We start from the raw sequence: 23272 nt of genomic DNA on the forward strand, positions 1-23272 counted from the left end.
TTAGTTGCTTCTGAAGATTTTAGATCAATATTAATGTTTAAAAATAAATATGCAGACAATTATCAAGACAATGGATTGGGTCAAAATAAACTAAAATATTAAGAGAAAAAAGTGTAAGGAAACAGTGTGTCCCTTTTTCAAGTCCATGGACAAATTAAACGTCATGATAGTAAGCTGTGAGAGATTGTTCACCTTGGGCTTTGGTTCTTCCTAATCCATTTGAGCACTGACATGGCTGCATCAGTTTGCTGAAATCTTTGTACAATCTCAGAATAAACTCATATTCATTAACTACAAGAAAAGAAAAACAGTCCTTCTTGGCAGTTGGGGGATGAGGAAGGGCTGGTTCTAACAGACACAGAGAGTGGGCTCAGAAGCAGAACACCTATAAATTCACATTTTATTTGCCTGGTTCACATCCTGCTCTACTCATCTCTCACCCACAGGAGAAAATTCCTGTTTATATGTACAATCTCCTTGGGACCATGGAGAAGCATGAATTGTGCTCTATGAAAAGAACCACAGTCATATGTGGGGAAAGTAAGCTTAATATGACCTATGAGAGCTGTATATCTCCTAATCTAAATTCCTCTTAAGAGATCTAACATTATCAGTCCAATGAACTCAAACAGGAACCTCCTGTGAGCATCAGCCACTTTTAGAAGTTCAACAGTTAATAAACCAATAAAACTGACAGTTGAGTATGACTGATATTCTTATATTAAAAATGAAAATAGACTAGCATAACTAGAGAATGAAGGTAGTTCTATATTCTTAATGTAGCTGGCTTTCTGAAAAACAGATATTGAGTGCTTTCTAATAACTGTTTTGTTATATAAGCAAACATTCCTATTCATATCAATTCTACTCTATAGGAGACTGAAATTAAATGACTTTTCATAGTAACCTAATGGAAAAAATATAAGGCAAAAAGACGTATACGTGTCAGGTGTCAAAATATTCTATCTACTTTGTTACCTACCATAAAGATTATTAGATTGAGTTACAAAAATATGAGGTTCTGAAAGATGCAGGTGGAATTCAAATAAGATAGCACAAAAATATCACACGACTCTATCTTTAGTTGCTTAACTTCTTGGGAGTTTCAGGTACACTGTTTTGTTTTGAGACAGGAGACAGGAGAAGCCTTGAGAACAACAAATCTTGGAGGCAGGGAACAGAAACTGAACATGGTTCAAAACGAATTTTCTGAAGCCTATTCTGAAGCACTTTAAAGAAAAATGTAGGCAGTCAACTTACAGGGTTAGTGTACATTTGGTGTAACTTTAAGTCAGGGAGCTTAGATTATTTAATTCTTTATATCTCTCCTCGCTCTTATTACTATACTTATTTCATTAATGAATATATAGCTTGCCTTGTTCCCAAAAGTATTTGGAGTTGCTTATAAAAATCCATATGGTAAAATAAAACTTTATTAAGGGTATCAGTTCCTAGAGAAAATGAGGCTTATATACTATGAAGAAGCCAGAGACTAAGAACACAGAAATAAATGTGTATACGTCTGCAAAAGAATTAAAGGTGGGCCATAAATACAGTTCTGAGTCCTCTATCAGACAGACTGAAGTGACAAATATAATCAGTTATAAAATTATCATTTTGCATAAGATAAAAACATACCAGCTGTTCCACAGAAACCCACACTTTACTACATTGAGGTCTTCACAAAACTCTCCACCAGTTTCACACAGAGGGGACATTAAGAAACTTTGGGGACGTCATCCTCAATAATATCCCTCCATCACATACAGACAGCTCCATGGAGCTGCTTCTTATTGTAGCTGCCCTATTATGTTCAATGGGAAAGTCATACCAAAACAGAATTTAATAAACATGGTTTGAAAGGATTGCCAAAACCACACAATCTATGCACACAGCTTTCTGATGGCCTAAGTTAATCCAGGGATAAATATTTATGCTATTTAGCAGACTAGATGGACTGGGATGCATATCCTTCTGACAGTTTTTTTTAATATTATTTCTCAAAAACCAAGTTTTGGTAAGAGTTGGGTCACCAGGGTTATCCCTGGTAACACCCTGGAGTGTAGGGATTGTTTAGGGCTGATTCTGATTTGACAGTTTGCCCAATCCATTTCCAAAATTGCTTCCATTAGAAACCTACAAGGTGTTGGTCTGGATCGTTGCCCACTCCAACTCCACCAAAAAAATGTACCAAGGCAATATCTTCAGAGAGTGCCAAGATTATTTGAAAAAACAATTATGATTGTACTAAAAATACATACATTACATAATACAGTATAGAGAGCATTAGAATTTAAGCTGCTCAAAAGTGGGATCTTCGTCCATTTTCTTTACTGTATCTGCCCAGTGACTAGAAATACTGTCTGGCATTTTCTTGATGTCTTAACAAAAAAAACTTTGGTAATCATCGGCTAGAAAATGATAATGCATAAAGCTCCTCAGAATCAGTGATGATTAACAATTGAACTTATATTTTATTATTCACAACACATATATTTACATCTAATAAACAGTAATATACAACATCTTTATTGTCTACAAATTATGCTTCATGAATATTTGAGCTCAAGGATTCCTTATATTAACTTGGATGTCCCTCAGGAACCTATGATCCACAGGCTGGGAAGCCCTGGATAAAAGCTTTGTTTTTATTATTTTGGCCTTGAAATTTGTCTCAAGGGATATTTGAAATAGCCCATCAAGCTGTTGAAAAAATGGTGTGATTAAGTGCATGGGATACAAACTCTGCAGATCTATATTTCACTCATGGCTCCACTGTGTTCTAGCTGGATGGCCTTTGGAAATGCACTTTACTTCTCTGAAGTCTCTGAAAAGACCATAATTGTATCTGCATCATCTAAGTGTTGTAAGGACGAACTGAAATAAATAGTTGTTAAGAGTTTCACATACAGTGAGATTCTAGATGGATAACAAAATTTAATTCATGAGGCCACTTTTGGTTCCTTACAAGAAATCCATTTGATTAACATCTTTTTCTGTTCCCTACAGCAAGAGGCCCTATAGCCAGAACATGTGAAACCATTATCAGATCCGCCAGAGAATTTTCTATTGACCCTGATTCTTGCAGTATCATTAAGATTCAGATTCTAAATAAATTTACTATTTGGATTTCTCATACGATACTCATGTAGCTCATCCTATAAGCAATGCTTGGAACTTGGGAGTCAAAAGAAAAGGAAGAATCAAGAAAAAAATGCCAGTGATCTTCTACAGTTGCCCCATTTCTCCATAAGTATTAAACACTAGTGGTCTACTTCCATATCAGACTGCAAGGACAAACAGCAGCCCTGACAGTTCTCTGGCGAAACACTGACAATCAATGTGATCCTAACAAATGAGCACTGTTATAATATTTTTACTCACTATTTTGTTTAGGGTTATCCAAAAGAAAATCCAAGTAATCAATGACCCTTCAGTGTGTCTGTAACAGGGGTTCTGGGCATCTCTTTCATCTTTTCCCTTTTTTGTAGTACCAGACAATAGTCTCTTTATTGTACTTATTGCTGACATTAGTGCAAACATTTCTGACAAGTGGAAAATCTCCTTGTAATTAAATTTCTGTTGTACTTTAATGTTTGTCCCTTAAAGAAAGCCCCTGTTAACAGATTTCAAGCTGTGATAATAATATTTTCTTCCTATGTTATCAAAAGTTGTAATATGTTTTCTTTCCTGGACGGCACTCAAAATAGCAGGAAGATTTAAGAAAGCTGGAAAAAGATACTTTCATTCAAAGTTTGGGTGAATTGCTCTTGAATAGCAGCTTAAAGTTTCAACAAAATGAAGATCACTAGCAAACCTAGGATAATAATTGGATTTGGAAATTAAAGTCTCAGCAATTATTACAGTCTAGAAACTGCTGACTTGGCAAAGGTAGACAGGGACACAGGGACAGAGGTACAGTAAAGGAATGGAATTTGTATTTGTTTAGAGCCTTAGCTTTTGTTAATTACGTTATAACTTAAATATGATACAAAGAAACTCTGAAAATAATCTCACTGAGCTCAACTTCTATTTTTGGTTTTTGACTAATTTAGTTAAAAACAGCCTATCAGCTTTAATTTGAAATAACTAATTAATAGATTTGTGACCACAGAATTTCAGCTTCTCCAGATAATTACCTTTAAGCAAACTATGATACCAAATTCCTTCATAAATAAGACTCAGTTCAAGAGAGATAAAAGTCACCTTTTTTTTTAAGTCAGCTTTTTAAATCTTTATATTTGTTATTCTCACACAATTATTTTGAGGGGTTTATTTTTATGGCTTTTGATTTTTTTTTTAAAAGGAGCCTCTCAAACAAAACCACTTTTCTTCAATTCCAGCCAAATAACTAATATCATTAAAAAGCAGGGTTACAGTATCTAAAACATTTAGAGAAAAAAAATCTGTTGTCCTCTCTGCACTAATCAACACTTCCAAAACATAGACGTGATAATAAAAAGTGCTGCCAAAACAACAAATGCCATAGATGTTTCATAAACTTGTCTTCATCTAGTGTTTCTAACAAAGCAAAAAACACTCATTTCTCAGGATATATCAACTGGCAAGCAAGCACTCACACCAACAGGGATAGCAATGAACAGATTTCTAGTCTCAAACAAAGCTGGGGGAAAAATTCATTCATGGAGTTGGGGCAGGCAGAAAACCTTAGAAGTTGAGACTTTTGTTTAACAAATGAAAGTAATTGCCCCAGAAAAATTAAAGGACTTAATTAAAGCATTAGGCTAGTTTGCCATTACCCTAGAACAACAACTTAATTAAGGCTGTTGACTTCCAATTTAATAGTCTTTATTTCATACTGTTCCCCAATAGAGCTCTCATGCTGGAATATTTTTATTCATAGATGTTTTACAGCTATGTGAATGAAGAATCCATATTTCCCAGATGGAAATCAGGTTTTTTAAAGTATTAGCAATCCTTTTTTCTACTACATCTGCAAAACTAAATCATGGCCCCTGCAGAGATAAGCTATCAACTCACTGTAGACGTCAGGAAAATGTATCTCCAGAACATTTGATGAAAGGAGGATTTATAGTTTATCACAAGCCACTTAAGTGGCCAAGTGGTAGGATAGTTCAGAGACTTCTGGTTTTCATTAATAGATAAAGTTATAAAACTTGCTCCCATTTCAAAGATGTATTGCCTATTTGTAATCCTTAAACAAATAAAAAAAACTATTAAAAAGACTCAGAGGTTCAACAGACTTCAAATGGATCTGTTTGGATTATGAGTACTTTAGGCAACAGATGTTTCCCTCAGTGAAGACAGAAAATTAACATCATGGGATGTTCCTGATAAAGGTAAAGGTGAAACAAGAATGAGCATAGCCTTTGTCACAAATATCTGACAAATTAATTTTGCCACCACAATGATTAATAATTGATTTATCAAGGAAATACATGTGCTCACCCCTAACATTTTACTCCGCTAGTTCTTATTCTAGGCAGTTAGTGATTCTCTTTTAAAAACACCAACTTAAATTTCCAATCTGCAAATGCCATCAGAAGAGACCAAGTTCTCCTAAAAAAGACTTCAGTGTGCCCCCAACCAGTTAACTCTAATCAGAAATCCCAACTCCTAAATCATCACACTGAATGATGATCTATGCCCAAAGACTCATTTCTGGTAACATAAACTTTCTCCCTAGAACTTTCAAGAAATAATTCCCAGGGCAAGGAGATCATGTTCAGCAGTATTTTGTATCCCTCTGTCTTGTGAAAAATTCGCTTCCTCTAAAATCCTTTCTCCCTTACCCATTCTACACATACACATCTTAGTTGTTACTCTTTAGCAAATGGAAATGAGGGACAACTGGTATTCAGTGACTTCCAATGGCTGAAAATTAATATCTCTGTGGCAGAATTAACCAAGGAAGCTGTAGGCCATCAACAGTGCAGCTTCAGGTCAGATACATGAAAATTAGTTTCCTGAGTGGTTTGTTTTATAAGAATGTGGAGCTCAAGGTTTTCAATTACAGCCATACCACTTACAGTGTAACTTTAGGCTAGTTACTTAAGCTCTTGAACCTCATTTTTCTCATCAGTAAAATGGGGATAAAAATAGTTCTTACATTTATAAGGTTATTATATGAGCAAATACATTATATAAATATTTACTGCTTAGCACAGTGCTCAATAAATATTAGTATTTTCATTAGATCCCCTTTATTTCCAAATACATTTGGGAACACATTTACAGATTAGACCTGAAAAAAGAAAAGCTTTGTGGCTCTCTACATCATGTTACTTAGAATGCATGTTCTTTATGTTGTAGAAGTTATAAGAAGTCTTATAAGGAGTATATGCTTATGATATTAAATATTCAGTGATATATTCAAATCTTGTTACAAAATGGTATCCAAAAACATATAATGTAACTAAAGTAAGAGAGTAAGAAAATATAAATATGTGAGGAAAAAAGTTAATATGTGAAAAGAAACTCTAGTAAGTCTTCTAAACTTAAAAAGTGGGCTATAGATTCGACTCCAAGTTTTCTAGCAGCCAACACAAAGAAGGTAATGTTATTATTACATAAACAACGTTTCCATAATAGAAACACACTAGATGTTGAGGATAGGAAATGTAATTTTTTCAAAGCAAACACTATTAATTATTATAATTCTAATAATACACTGAATCCCAATGATAAATTGTAAAACTGTCTAAGGACAGCAACAAATAATATAAAAGGAATTTACCCAGGGATGAGTGAGATAGTATTTCGGCAAAGAAAAGATGATATATTGTTGAATTTGATAAAGCAACTCATATTATTTCTTAGCACTATTACCTAACACATATTTAAATCTAATATTAAAGAGGCTGTACAGTACTGCAGTGTTTTGATCACTGCATATCTTTATTTCTTATAACTGATGTCTAATATTTAATTCACATTATGTGCATTCAGTCAGAAAATTGAAGTAAGTATTCTTTTGTTATTGCAGGATAGTCAATCTACAATGCTGTATCAACTTCTGGTGTACGGCATAATGTTTCAGTCATATATATACATACATGTTTATTTTCATATTCTTTTTCATTATAGGTTACTACAAGATACTGAATATAGTTTCCTGTGCTATACACAAGAAACTTGTACATCTATGAAGTAAGGAGTCTAACATTTTTGCAAATCCTTATTTTAATCTAGGCATACCACATAATGTCATGTTCTTCAGAAAGTACTTCCTGAAACAGCAATTTCTGAGAAGTGAATGATTTCCCTAAGGAAAATTTACTCTTAAATTCTCTCTCTATATATATGCATCCATCTCTATGTCTGTCTCACTCCAGTTTCAAGTTAAAACTGAGCCCTAAAATCAAGAGTTAACTCTGTTGATACATAAATGTTGGAGACGATTACTAAAGCCTTTAGGAATCCTATTAGTTTTACAATATCAAACAATATAATAATTATATTATAACCACATCATGCATTAGCATTAAACATATCTTTTAATACAATATTGTACATAAAAAGAACTAAACTAAAAAAAAAGCAAGTCACATATATTCTGAAGGTTTCTATCATAGGCAAATTTACCAATAAAATAAACTGTAAATATTTTTCTCTTGTGGCTGAGGTAGAGAAACAAAGTAAAATAACTTTTCCATGTCATTTTAAGTGTAAATTCACATGACAAATTGTCAATATATGTGGGTTAATTCAACTAAATTCTCAGTTACCTTAGATAGAACATAACACTGGAGATGTTTACTGAGAATTCATCTTTTCATCATGTAGCTCCTTCTTTAATGCTTGTTTAGATTTTGACCAATCGGGAGAACTTAAGGACATCTCAAAATAGAGATACTGTTCCTTGATCTTTTACTATCCAAACTCTCCTTTTATTTACCTATTTTGAGTGAGGGATTTGGAGAAAAGGACTAATCATTGCTAATGAATTTGGTGCTGGTGAAAAATGCCAGATGGGCAGTCACAGAGACTGAAGTTCTTTTATTCACAGAACATTTTCCTCTGTACTTTGCTTCCAGATGCAACCTGGAGTACAAAGTTATCTTGCATTCCCAGACCTGTCCAATCTCTTCTTCATTAATCAGTATTTTCACATTTCGTCAAGTATCATTTCTGATAGGCATATTCCGGCTACACAGAAATCATCATTTCTCATTACTCATTTTCTCAGGCAGCTTTGCAAAAATAGGTTTCACATGAGCAATGTCTTTTGACAGAAGGATTATATAGTGTTGAAGGAAATTTAATTTAGGGAAAACAAAAAATAATATATATGATGGTTTTTTTTATTCTTTCAGTCATTTGATTTAAAATATATTTATGCCAAACCAATAGATGGTTTTGTATGTATTGAGCCAAACTGCCCACCTTGGAGCATTCCTGATTTTAAAAAAAAATAGAAAATTCATATTGGCTCATGATGGTATTCCCAATCGGGAATTATTATGCTAAGGAAAATGTTCAATTAGAGTGAAATAACAAGATGTCACAATTTTTATCTTAATTTTATTTCTTAATTTTTATCTTAATTTTATTTCTCCAGAATAATTAATACTTCAAATGTGTCTACAAAGTGTTTGCCCCCAAATTCTGACAGACAGATTTTTAGTTAAAAAAATGCTAAGATCCCAAAGACTTAGATAACATGCCTGAGGTCATCTAGATAATAAACAAAAAGAATCATAATAAAACCTGAGTGTATGAACATAAAATCTATGCTATACTATTTCTATGCTGTCAAATCTACATCTCCAGACCAGACCTCTAGGCCTCACGTGTCCAACTGTCTCTGAGATATTTTCAACTTACCATCAGGATGTTCAAAATTACATTTTAATATTCATTCACTAACGAGCTCCCATTCTGTTATTTGTATCACTGTACAAGTTCCTTTTGGAGTAACATTTAATTTTTATCATTTATATCCTCAATATTCAGGTATCTCATTTTCCTTTTCTTTCTTTAAAATTTCTTTTGGTTCTTAGCAATAATGAAAATTTTAAAATATATATATACACACACAAACACACACACACTATTACAAGAAAAAATTTAAATAACATACCTCTTTGAATACCATTAATATCAAAATACATGTAACAAGACTGAGGGGCATACTATAAAACGAGAACCACTGTACTTGAGTAGAGCAGTTAAAAGTGGTATTTCTCATCTTTTCAAAATAATCTTTAATATGATTTCATTGTAAAAATGTGGAAAATACCAAATAGTGTCACAAAAAGTGTCAGTATTTTCTCCTTCTGTTGCCACTACCCTTACGTCACTAACTCCTCAAACCCTTGTCGTTCAAGTTTGTCGCATACTGTGTTCCCTCTCCAAACCATTCTGCAAAACTTTATGCAGTTGACCTTTAAACAAAGCATTTTAAGAATAGCTCTTTATCTAAAACACTTTAGCAAGTTGTTTCAAGTCTAAAACAATGGAAGGAAGATAAAGACTTCATAACCTTGGCTTACTTTCTGTTTCCAGTATTACTTCTCTAAAATGAGCACTTCATTCCTTCTAGCCACCCCACATTCTTCCTTCCATCCTTTGTTTATGTCTGAAAAGCTGTTGCCACCTTTCTTTAAATAATACCTTTTGCTGAGCATTTAGTTAACATGCCCTTCATCAAGCTGTACTTTCTGCTTCCTTCATATCTTGGGAATAAACTATCTACCACATATTTAAACACTTGTTTACTTAATGCTGTGTGATATTAGTCTCTTCATGGGTTTTTGTTGGTGGTGGTGGTGGTGGTGGTTTTCGATAGGGTTTTTTTGTATATATTTCATTGAGACCAAGAAGTGGGTCTAATCACCCTTCTCTTGAGCATTCAAGAGCATATACCATTCAGTAAACAGAAAAGGATTAATCAATTTTGGTTGATTTATTGATTGGGATTAATACTGCCTTCTACAGCATACATTTATTTTAAAACACAAAAAGGTGACTTTTCAAAGATTTCATGAATTTGTCTCAATTCAAATACTGACATTTTAGAAAATTTAAAAGACACTCAAGAACGAATAAAGTGTGAGTTCCTAAGGTTGGTAAGTTAGGCTGCAGATTCATGAATATATACAGTAATTTCCTATCCAGACAACTTCTATGGTTAAAAAAGAATTATGTTTGGATTTTAAATTCTGCATTCTTAATAAAACAAAACCTCAGTAATTTAGCTAGTGTTTGGATGGTGCTTAAACCAAACCTGAAATCCTATCATTAAATTTTCCCAGAATCATGGACTCTTAGAAGCCTTATGTTACCATTTAAAGTTATTGTTAAAAATATTCAATGTACAATAAAGGCAAATACTGTTCTTGTATATTTAATTCTACTGGTTACTAAAAACTGACATTACAAAAATTTAAAACTTACTGCCAAATATTAGCACTTTATATATACGGTTGCAAAACTTTAAGAAAAGGAAATGAGCATGAAAATATAAAAATATGAAAAATGAGCAAAACCAACTCTAACTTTTCACAAATGTTAGCAAAAGCATCAAAACTTTACAACTTATTACCTGACTTTCTATTCTGGACTACAGAAATTTTAATGGAATAATATATAAAACAATGAAATAAATCCCCAACATTTATACAAACAGATAGTTCAAATATAATTCCATTGTTAATAGTATGTACCTTGGACAAGTTCATTAACATCGCTGAATTTCCAGTTTCTTCTTCATCTGAAAAAAATGAAATAATAATTCTTATCTGTAATTATGATGAGAATTAAATGTTACAATGTATGTGAAGTCCCTGGAACAGTTACCTGATGCACATGAATCACTGATAGTTTTACTGTCTTTACCAGACCAGTGAGATTCTGAAACAACCAGTGACCCTAGAACCGAGATTGACTTTTTTACTTCCTCACAGTTTTCCCTTTCAGATATTTTTACACACTTTCCTGATCTGACTGCCTTATTGTTCAGCTCTGGATGCTTACCTAGGCTCTACAAGAAACACAATATTATTTCTAAGTGGTAAAAATATGGCCTCTGTTTCCAGGTTATCCTTCATCTGCCTAAATTTACCTTGCTTATTCTATTAGCATGTCTTCATCATCTACTCCTACCTTACTTGCCCCTGGTTTCCTTAGTCCTCAAGGGCTTAACTCTCTCATTTCTTTAAAATTTGTTTGTTTGTATTTGTTTGTTTTCTCTCCAGTGTGACAAGGCATCTCCCTGTAGCACGACTTGGATCCCTTAGAACCAGAACCCAACTTGACCTTTATCCATACAATACTTCATCCATACAAATACCAAGTTTTATGATCTGCACTGCAATTTACCACTATTTAAGTGACCAGTTCAATATAATTTAGAGCTCCTTTTCTCTCTTATCTACTGAGGCATGGCTGCAGGGATTAACAGACAAAATAAGAGTGACCAGATTCTGTAGGTATCCAGGAGGTTAATCTTTGAGGTAAAATTGTTCTGATCTCTGTTCTACTTGAAAAAGCCACAATCACTTCAGTATAAGAAATATCCCTTTAATGGCCAGAAGTAGATAAAAGAATCTAAACCATATCACAGTGAACAGTAGGTTCACCTAAGGAGATTGTATAAAATGCTTCTGCTCAACCTAGCCCAAAACAGTTAAATACGAATTATGAGGGATGCCGTGTTCTAAAGAACACGTGAACACGTGCATTTGCTCCCTGAGGCTTTCAGGCATTCCTACTGACGTGGCCACCTGCCTGGCTTCCATCTGAGCAGAGTAAGGTTTCAGGTCCTTGGTAACTTCACAGACTTGAAAGTTCCTTGGCAATGCCATTATATATGCCTGTTTTCTGCACTATGAAAAAAACTTGGTAATGGCTGTGGCAGATGCTAGGACAACGGAGAATGTAAAACTTTGCAAGTTCGACTTTTATTTCAAGACAAAGTGACTCAAGAAAATGCATTTTGGAAGATTAATCTATGTCTTGTTCTTTTGATAATAAATCCTTGTCTGAGAATTGCTGTGAAACTTTTGTGGGTCCCTCTGACCATTCTGAAACTTCAGTGAAGTAGAAAACAAAACCATTTATTTACCAGAGTTATAAAACATGCAAGCTTCACATGTAGTCTCTATATAGTTTTTCTTTAAACAACCTAATGGTTTCTTTAAGGTGCAATTTAAGGAACTGATATCAATTCACGTTACTTGAGCTCTGTTTACATTAAGACTTAGTTTCTTTCTTAAGTACTTTAAACATAGTAGGTTCAGTGATGCTCAGTACATCCAGACACTCAATAAATGCTTTTTGATGATGATAATGAAGTTGACTTTAACGTGGGTGTTCTTTCTTTTTACTTACACTGACTATCTTACTGAAGTTCAGACCACAGGTTGTCTTATCAGTTTTTTTCTTTAAAATTATATAATGTGGTCATTATGTAAGTCTATTTCTTCTTGGCTTTATTTAGTTTATGTAAATTTTTTTTTTTTTTTAAAGGCTGCATTTTCTTAAACCAAGCTAGGATCTTCTACAAGAAGAAATGGAATACAGAGAAACTTCACCATGTCATTCTGTGCTCTATGCCTTATTTTTCTTTGCCTCACTCCCCTGATCTTCCTAAATAGTTACTCTTCTGGTTGAGACAGTGTTCCCACAGGTAGTGCTATGAAGTGGGGGTCTGGGATCAGAGGTCAATGGGCTTGCTTTCATGTATGTAGCTCTAACTGTAACCCAATGCATCCCTTTCCCCTGAGCAAAGCATTTGTCTTCTCAGCATGAATTGTCCACATGCAGAGCAGGGTAGAGCCTGAAGACTGTGTGAGGATGAAACTTTGGAGAGTTAAAACTCACACCTGAAGCTTTAATTGTATTATAGTGGTGAGAAACAAATACTGAACCATTGCTCACACCTCATTATACTTTGGAAATTTGAAAATACTAATTGTCTTAATTTCTGAAAAGCAGATCTCAAATGTCTTACTTGACTACAGATTGCACGCAAGAATGAGTCGTGCAAAGCTATTTGTTGCACTGGCTTCCCTATAAAACAAAGAATAGCCAAAAACACTACACAGACCCCTTCCAATCAAAGAGACTGAGCTTTAAAAGTTAACTTTACTGCCTGATTCTGAAGTTTTCATTTTCCTTGCCAGACAGGTTCAAAAAGAATGTCTGTTTTCATTTCATCAAGCTTAATCCATACATAACATCCTTTCCCACTATTTACTAGACTACAGCTATCAAATGAAGATATGATGTCTGTGTTTGGGTTAGTCACTTTAAATTCTAATGACCATGATGTAATCACTGTAATCAAGAAAAGCTTGTCTGTCTTTAGATTTAGGTACTTTGCCATTGGCCTGGCACACTTTCGAGTCTTTTCATTAAGCTAACCACAATTTTGCCTAATTTGTAATTATCAGTGAGTCTGCTTTATACAGCCTTGTGGCCCCAAATTAAAGCTTATTCCACTGGTTTTTGTTGTAGTGGTTGTTATTGTTCTGGCAAAACAGTTTACAAATATTTCGCTAAGAAAATTTTACCAGCAATACATTTTTTTACTATACTGATGTGTTTGTGTATTTGAATGTTTTTTTCGAATTATGCGTTTTTACACTTATATCTAAAGTAGAGATTCTCTGCTGCCCAAGTAAATGTTTAGAGAAACTTGGAAGTTTAGAAAGAATTAAGTTTAAAAAAAGATGAAAATTGTAAGGAGTATACATGTGGATGTAAAATGTTTTTCTTTAAATCTTAATTTCTTTGTGTTTTTTAAACAATAAGAGTTTTTGTAAATAAAATGGAAATCATATACATTTTCCTTCTTTGAGTTAAGTTCAGCTATTGTAAAGAAAATCTCTAGGCACCAACTTTTAAGAATTGCAGGATTATCCTTTTTAGTTTTTCACTAAAAAGTAACCACAAAACCCTCTGTCTTTTTTTCCCCCAGGGAAAAATACTTGCTAATAAATTTGGAAATCAAGGATCATTAATTTTTGTAAAAAGTAACCATTCTAGTTGATAAAATTTTGCTACTCAAGACCACTTGAAACCCATTTCATCAGCGATACCCTGGATAACATTCAAATTTATCTACTTTCCTGATATGCCCTAAACCTATAAAAATCTTCTGAATTTGGATGCCCCTTTGCTTAATTTGCACATGTAGGGTAACTTTTTTCGGTCTTGTAGGTTTCAAGGTGAGTAAAACACATAGGGAAGGAGAGAATAATTTAGTTGCTAAGCATCAGACTGGCAAGGATCAGGGATTTTTCAACTAAGGCCTAATAAGCTTTCAGTAGTATCCTGGGAAAGTGACAGAGAAGGAGGGAACACTTTAAACCTCCCTGTGCCTTTTTTCCACTTTTAAAACTGAAAGTGATGGTATATTCAAATAGGAACATGAAGAGTTTTTGCTTCCCAGTATGTAAATGTGACTGTGGAAGATTCTAAACCTTCCAGTTCCTGGTGGTGCCTTTATTCCTCTGCCCCTACAATGGCAGAAGTCTAGATGGATGATCATCATTAACCCCCTTCAGGACACTATCCAATAAGGCTAATTAATTAACCTGCATTAATTAATCATTAGGTTGGCTGAAATAAGTGAATTACCATGTATGCTTTAGTACAATAATCTTTTGGTAGACGTTATTTCATTTTCACCAATTAAAGTAACTCGTTAACACCAACAAAGAGACATCAACATTAATTCCACTTATTTAAGCAAAATTCTCTTTAGACCTTATTACATGTAGATTTTAATTAAATAACACTTTAAATACTTGATGTGATTATGACCAATAGAGAGAACTAATTTCAGAATGGCAATAGTGACTTAGGTCCAGGAATACAAGAAAGCAACATCAATTTAGGTGGGAATGGTGGAAACTGAAATAAAATACAACCAAATATGATAGATATAATAGGGAGTGTTTAGGTTAATAGGTGTAAGGCATGTCTATTATAAGAAAGTTGTTGTTGAAGCCATGCCTGTTAACCTTTAACCCTCCAGCCTTATTTAGCAGTTAACTTGCTTACCAGCAGGAGAGCTTTGTGATTTCTTAACTAGGTCTAAGCAAAGAGAAGTAAGTCCTGACAGTACAACAGGAAAAGGGAAAAAACAATTCTTCATGTTTCCTAGAAGAACGTATTTCTCCTATTTCTTTTAGGAGAATTTTGATGTACTGAGAGAAACGTCTCATGTTTTTAACTTCTAGTAAGTGATAAGAAAACTATATCTGCTTTAAGGTTACCAAGTTTTAAAATGCAGATTTTTGCAGAATCACTGACCAAGAAATTTGAAGAACCATGAAATTTACATTCATGCTTTTACTCTTTCAGTCTTCATTAACTTCTAGCAAATGTTCATTATGTATTTTTATGTGTGTGTGCACACATGAAATTGAGGTGTAAATTGATGTTAATTGCATTAGTTCTTAGATTTTGATTTCAATTTAAATGAATAATGTTTTTATTTGAGATTTTAGTGACACCTTAGAAATAAATGGAGTTACTCTTCCATGACACAAAACCAGGACTCTAATTCTCTATCCTAAAGAGATGCAGATGATATGGGCAACTCATACAGATTTCTGTGGTGCCACTGGTTACACTGCTCCATCATATCTCTTTTATCGTTCTAGTGATCAGTTATTTAATGCTTTATATGTTTAATTTAATTTGTATGTGTTTACGTGTTATACTCCCAAAGATACTGTAAACCTCCTTATGGGAATGGATCCCAGCAGCATCTAACAAATGCCTCGCATATAGCAGCATCTTAAGGAAACATCTGTGGTCTTGGTTTGACTTAACTCTTTGACTCAGAAGGTTCAGTTAGGCTAAAAAGAAACAGGGAGTAAGAGAGAAAGAGAGAGAGAGTATGTGTGTTATGTGTGTGTGTGGTGGGGAGGGGGAGGGCTCAAGAATCATGAAGAAGGGAATGGGGTAGGGCAAATACAAGTGAAGAATTTACAGCTGTGTTTGAAGAGGAGACTTATAAGGAGATAATAAATGGTGAGGAAGAAAATACAGGTTCAATGGCCACTGTCTCAGGTTTGGGTATAGGATGAAAACACACATTTATCCTTTGGATACAGCAGTCACAGACCCAATATGAAAGAGTGCCAGGGAGCAAGGAGTCATGAGAGAAGCCCACCTGGTGGAGACAGTAGCAGACTAGCAGCAAAGCGGGGCACATCACCCATGAAATGGGCACCCAATACTCAGCTCCAGCAATGAGCCACATTTAGAAATCCAGGCACCTGCCAGACCTTCAAGTGGTTTCACTAGTAGCCAGAAATCTGTTATTTTCTGAAATATCATAATTTTTAAATATTACCTTTTAAAAAAACATTGTATAGGTCAAATGAAACATATATACAAGCTTGATACGACCCTCAGACCATCAGCTTGTAACTCTTAGTATTTGCAAAGAGGACTTATGGAAGATTTCATTATTTTGTTTTTTTAAAAGCATAAGAAGTGACATTTTCACTGCTGTTTTCCTATATAGGAAAAGATGTGATATGACATCACAGGACACATTTGGGAATTCAGTAGTGCTGACATTGCTCGGTGGACAACTAGCAACTTTAGCAATTCATCCAGCGCATTGCTAAAAGTATAGGTGAGTCAGTAATCCTTGAATATTCTGAGAAAATGTAGTTCCTTTTGCAGCCTGTAATTAAGCTGAGTTCTCTTCTTAAGCTCCTACCTAATAATTCATATGGAGGGAGAGAGGAGATAAAACTGGCTTTTTCCAGTTTAAAACTCAGTCCAATGCACATGCGTGTAAATTGTCTCTTTAGGTGGCAGCTCCTATCTTATATGACTCCTGGGCACTACGCCTCTCCCAATCCTTAGGCCAACCCTCTCCCTAAATTGACTTCCTTACATACACTGGCTGTATCTTCTTGTTTCTAGCATAATGCTCCCAGTCTACCTGGTTTCTGGGCACCCTGCTGGCTTCTGTTTCTAAACTCCACTGCTGATTAGCTCATTGTCCACTCTTTGTGACAGGGTATTTCCTCAGGAACACGGGCCATCTGACCTTTCTTGACTTTCCCCTCAGTTATAAAAGGTTTCATACGCAGGTCTCTGAGGGTCTCCAGCTGGCTCCTGGCTTGACGGTCCACTTCAGCCCCTGCCATGGCTCACCTTGCCCCATCCAACAGGCCCTATGCATCTCACCTCTGCAACCACACATGTGGGTGGCCAAGGGAGGCTCAGGGGGGCCAGCAGAGATGTCTAACTATGTTGTACTGCCGTCTTAAGACCAGGTCGCCCTATATTGGTATGCCCCTTGCCCAAGGACCTCTTCGAAAAGGGGAATCGGGCAATAGCCTACTGTTCTCAGTGTCCCAGCCCAATTATATAACACATCTCCTCTTCTGTGGGCAGATAGGTGATTTAGGGACACACATCTGCCCATTCTTCTCTTCTCATTTTCCTCCATCTCCTATCCTTCCCACAATTTCCCAAGGCCAGAGAGAGGAGGTTTTCTTCTACTTTTGATAAGTTGTACCTCTTTTCTACCTGGAAAGTACCTTGCTTGGGCAAGCAGAAGGGACAACAGAAATCAAAATTAAGTGAAGCTACATTCTCTTCATCCAAAACTTACTAAACTCCTTTTGCAAATCCTGTTTCTCCAGTTTCATTCTAAGGCAACTTTTAAATACTCAAGGCTTATATATTGCAGGTCTGATATAAATATGCCATGAACTTTTTCTGATACCAGGAACATGGATTCTGAGGCTTTGGGACATATTGAACGATTTATCTTTTCACTCTAATTTCTACTCTCTGAATCTAGAAGGCCCTCAAAACACAAAATGATTTAATACAAATGATGTAATGCTATATATATATATATATTTTAGGCTTTTCCTTGCCAATGTTCCATTTAAAGAAAAAAAGGAGGAAGAAAGAAGAAAAAGAAATTATTCTCAGAAGACACTGCACACGACAAAAGCTATTTATATCCCTCCACTCCTTCATTGCTCAAAATGAAAACCTTCTCTTAAAAGCTTGTCAACAAATGTTTCAGTATGCTTTAGTAAAGAATCCTTGTTTTTAATGTGTCACAGTTAATAACAATGCTTGAACTTATTGCCTCCATAAAAAACAAACACTTTGATTATGTAAACAAAATCAACATTTGAACCCTAGTATTTTTATGTTGTTTCAGGAATATACCAGCAACTAAGATTATGTGTTGAAGGATTTGAAGTTAATGTACTTCATTCAAGTTCATTCACGTACATATTTTGATTAGGTGGAGAAATGAGGGTATAATCTGTACTAATTTAAGGATGTCAATTTATCTCCACAGTAGTATGTAAAATTAATTTTATTTTTAAAGGAGAAAACAAAACACATATAATTTCTCTCAATATTCATGTCCCCAAATTTAACAAACTGTTGTTGAATGAAAACTGTGATATGATGAAGAACTGTAACTATTGAATGAACATAAAAATAGAAAATAGCAATGTTTAAGACATTTGCTGTTCTTATTTTAGAAGATGACTACACAAAGCCAGCCTAAAGAGGGGGATAAGATTTCACATTTTATTGGCATTTAGGGAAACTTTATACCCTGTCTCTGGAAAATCAGAAAGGGAAGTGGTTATAAGGAATCCACATAATAATGTATGGGAAAGCCAACTAGAATTTACAAGGGAGGGGACTCTGCTGGTGAATCAAAGAGTTGCCAAGTCACATGTTCCACAATTTATTAATCATGGCCAACAGTTTCTCCGTTTTCTCCTCTTTTATGACTCTATTCCCACTAAGCCACTAAATTATTTTTGGTGCGAAATATGTGTTTTGAGTGAAAACACAATGCAGGACAAAATGAGAAGAAAATAAACATTTGGCAGCTTTCGAAAGCAGGTGGAATTGGTCCAGATTGTACATTGTCTACACTTGGAGATTTCGATTTTGGCCAGGGAGTCTTATTTTGTTAAATGCTACACAAGTCTCGGTTTGGTCTTCAAGGAACATGAACTCAGCACTATTTGAAGTCCAATTACTAGGGGTCCACTGGCAATAAGAAGTGGTATGTGCCCTTGACCCTTCTCCAGTTTCCTAGCTGTGACTCCAAGGAAAGGAAGTGTACAGTAGTCATTGACAGAAAAGATTTTTCTAAGAGGGCTCTTGAAGACTCTAATCCTTACTCACTCTGGAAAAGGCCAAACATTGTATGTTCTACCTGGTCATGAATTTCTAATTTAAAAATATATATAAAGTTACTTATGTAATTTTGTTCTCTGAGAAAAAAAATGTTTGGCCAACATTTTTACTTATTTATTTTTACTGAAGTGTAGTCAGTTTATGATATTGTGCCAATTTCTGTTGTACAGCATGATGTTTCAGTAATACATACATATATATATATACATACATATATTCATTTTCATATTCTTTTTCATTATAGGTTAATACAAGATATTGAATACAAGATATTGATTCCCTGTGCTATACAGAAGAATTTGGGTTTTTTTCTTTTTATATATAGTAGTTAATATCCGCAAATCTCTAAACCCCAATTTATATTTTAAGTCTTTCCATCTTTGAAATGCACGGGAGTTTCTAAACCTGGATAATACAAGAACTCTGGCTTGGGGTGTCTCACCCTGCATGCTGAGCTGCTGTTGACTAGGGTAATTTGGGCTAAGCTGATGGTGGTGAGGAAACTCCTAAGGACTTATCTATGCCCGTTCCTCTAAATGAAACGTAGTTGACCAAAGAAACATCTTCCTTCCAATCAGTATCACGTGCCTTTTGCTCCATGACGAGCCTACATGCCACAGTGCTCTTTAGCCTCACCGATGAAAGCTATAGAAAGAGATGTTCATCTATCCCTACACTCACCTGAAACAGTATTTTTTAAACATTCTGAATTATCCCTGTCTGCCTAATACATAATACAGAGGCTCTACATAGACAAAGACAAACGTAGACACAAAGTGATCTGTGCCCTCACTGCTGTTTGTAATTTTCACTGCATCTCCTCTTGTTCCTCACATTCCTGAGCAGCACTTGCAGATGTTATTCCGACTTCCTCCAGTTCCCTCCCAGAAAAGAAACCTCACTTGTTAATATACTGCAGTGACTGAGCCCAATCAAATCCACTACCTCAAATCTCTTCTATATCCCTCCTTATCTCTATTCACCTTCTCTTTCCTCACTGCTATTTACCATGCCGACTTATCATAACAAATATCCCTATCTATGCTTTGGCTCTCATCCCTTCCTGCCTCCAGAGGAGTCTTGCACCATCATCACTTCTCTTTTGCTTCATCACTATCTCTACTCCTGCTGACTGTTGCCCTTTACTTACAAATGTAATCAGGCTATTTTTACACACACTGTATATACCCACTCCCCAATCTCTTTAGTTTTTAAGATTCATAGAATCTTAGACTTCCAGAACATTAGAGTTGAAAAGAAACTTGAAAATCTTAATTCTAATTAAATCATTTTACAAATAAAGGGAAAATCTCATGGTCTTTTTAGTCTTTTCCTCTGTGCCCACAATTTTAATATAACCATTCATTCAAAGGTAATGAATGAGTCATAATTATTTTTTCTTAGTCTTTATCTTTTCTGGCTTTGCTATTTTGGGTAACTATTTCTTCTCAAAGAAATTATTTCCTCCCAATCACCTATAGCCATAAATTTATTCCAACACAGTCATCTGGGAACTCCTAGAACCAACAGCCACCACTAGCCTTCCCATCAAGGGCTTAACCCAAATTTTAACCATCCTGGAATCCCTCCTTCCTTTCTCACTTTAATATGAAATTTTATCTGTCCTTTCCCTTTTTTCTATGGCCCTTTGTGGTTTTTATTTTTTCCTTTCATGAATTGTTACAATAGGCTCCAAAACAGGATCCTCATAGTCGATTTCTATTCTCCTCAGTGAAATTCTGCCATGGTTAGTTTACCCTCAAAGCTTTCTTAAGCCTAGCGCGTCAATCCCTAATGCAGTTGCCAACTAAATAAATGACAATGCCTAACATTCAAAGCCCTTCAGAATCTGGTCCCAATTTTTATTTCAAGTTCATCATCCACTAGCCTTTTTTTGGAATCCAAATTGTAGTCAAAATGAGCAACTGAATGCTCTCTAAATATATTCCATGCTTCCTGCCTGTCTACCATGCCCCTGTTGGCTACATTCATCTCTAGTTTCCTGTACTTCCCTCCTTCACCAACATCTGTCAACTAAAAGACTCACGATCTAACAAGGTGAACCAAGGAACATCTCACTCCTGCAGTCAATCCTGGTCTCTAATGGGACACAGCTTTTTCTCTTATGGAAATCACAGCACTGTGTATTCCTGTTCAATGTCACCTAGGATATTCTGTCTCATCTTAGAGATTCTTCAGTCCTTGTATCATTCCATTCCTGAGAGTAAATTTTTTGAGGCTCAAAACCGTTTAGTTTCGATTCTTCCAGAACTCTTAGCATGGTGCCTTTTTTTTAAGGTATCAAGTCATAGGTTTCGTTATTGTTTTATAGGTTCTAGAAAACTCAACAGGTTTAGACTAAGCTCTCTCTCCACAACACCCTGCTATCCCTCACTAAACTTTCTCTGTACAAAAAGTCCCTGGATTGGGCTAATAGCCCAACCAGTGACTCAACAATCCAACTCAGAAAGCTGAAGTCTTCTTAAATTTCTCACCTTTCAGCGTTAATTCCCCCCAATCACTGCATTGGTAAACAAGTATTGTTGATGTTCTCTTCAAAATTCCTTATTAATCTTTAACTTCTTCCTATCAACATGCCACTGTCTAAGATCAACTCAACATTTCTCACCGGCACCACTGCCACAGTCTGGAAACCATGTCTGACTTCTTTGTAACCTATCCTCCATACTGGTACTAGGGTAATTCCTTTAAATAACAAAACTGAAAATTTTATTATTCTTCTTTAAATCTTTCCAGACTCCCTGTACCTATGTGATAATATACAAACTCTTTGTATGGCTTGCAAAGCCTTTCACCGTCTGGCTTCTACCTTCCTTTCCAGACTTATTTCACACCACCAGTTTACAAACATCATGAAAACAGAGAAAAAGCTTGGAATGCCGGTCTCCCTTACTTAAGTAAATCCTGTTCATTCTTCAAGGCTCAACTCAATTTTCCTGCTAGTACCTATCATAAAGCATTTGGTGTTCTTTCTCTGTCAAATCATATAGGAACTATAGGTTTGTCTATTTTCACCAATACTGAGAATATTGTAAGATTTAAGTTCATATTCACAGGGTCTAATAAACTATGTGGAATAATATAATATTTGTAGAATTTAAAATATATGAAAATCACAAGCATACAATAATTCAGCTCTGATTTATATCAAACCACATGGCACTTATAATATCCCTTTTATAAGTTCAAAAACAAATAAAAATAAATAATATACTCTTTAGGCTTACATATTTAAGTTAAAAGTAAAAAATAAACAAGGATAAAATAAAAATAAATGTAAAGATAATTGTTATTTCTGCTGGGAGGACAAGGAGAGATGGGATAGAGGAGCAACACAGAAGTAGACATAAGACACTGTTAACCTACTTATTTGGCTGGGTAGTACGTTCAGTGGTGTTCATTCCATGTTGATTAACTATGTTTTTTTTTTTAATGTGGTCATTCATGAGTCAAGAATGATAGAGTGTCATGAACCAAGGACTGTGATCAATCTAATTTAATGGGGTGTGCAGAAACCACACTGAGCATGAGATTTATTTGGTTACTAATTAACAAAGAAATTGCAATTGTTATTTTACTATTTAGATCACAGTAATCATACTTTTGTAAAAAGAGACAGGCAGCTGTACCTTCTCACTATATTCTTTTTGATTCTTTTTGAGTGTCACGGGGAAAAATAAAAAAATATGATAGAACAGATAGCCCACTACAAATGTAAACAGATAGGCAAATAGATCTAATAATCAAATTGGTATATGGAGCTTTAGTTACAGAATGGATCTCTTCCCTGAGGAAAAATAACTGCACTAGAAAGAATAATCACAGTTGAATATTTGCCTGGATACACTGATAAGATTCACTCATTCAGTCACCAAACATTTATTGAAAAACAGCTATATCCCAGGAGACATTAGATACTGAGGATACAAAAATATATAAAACAAGGCTCCTGACAACAAAGAGCATACAGAGGCCAAGGCTTCCTTCTTGTGTCACATTTATACCTTGGAAAACTGACTTATCAGAACTTGATAAAGTGTTATTCACAGAAATAATTTACCCCTTGATCCAGCTCAAGGGGAGTCCTGGAAAATTTGAG

Source organism: Camelus ferus, chromosome 7, assembly GCF_009834535.1.
Source record: "Camelus ferus isolate YT-003-E chromosome 7, BCGSAC_Cfer_1.0, whole genome shotgun sequence".
NCBI lineage: Eukaryota > Metazoa > Chordata > Mammalia > Artiodactyla > Camelidae > Camelus > Camelus ferus.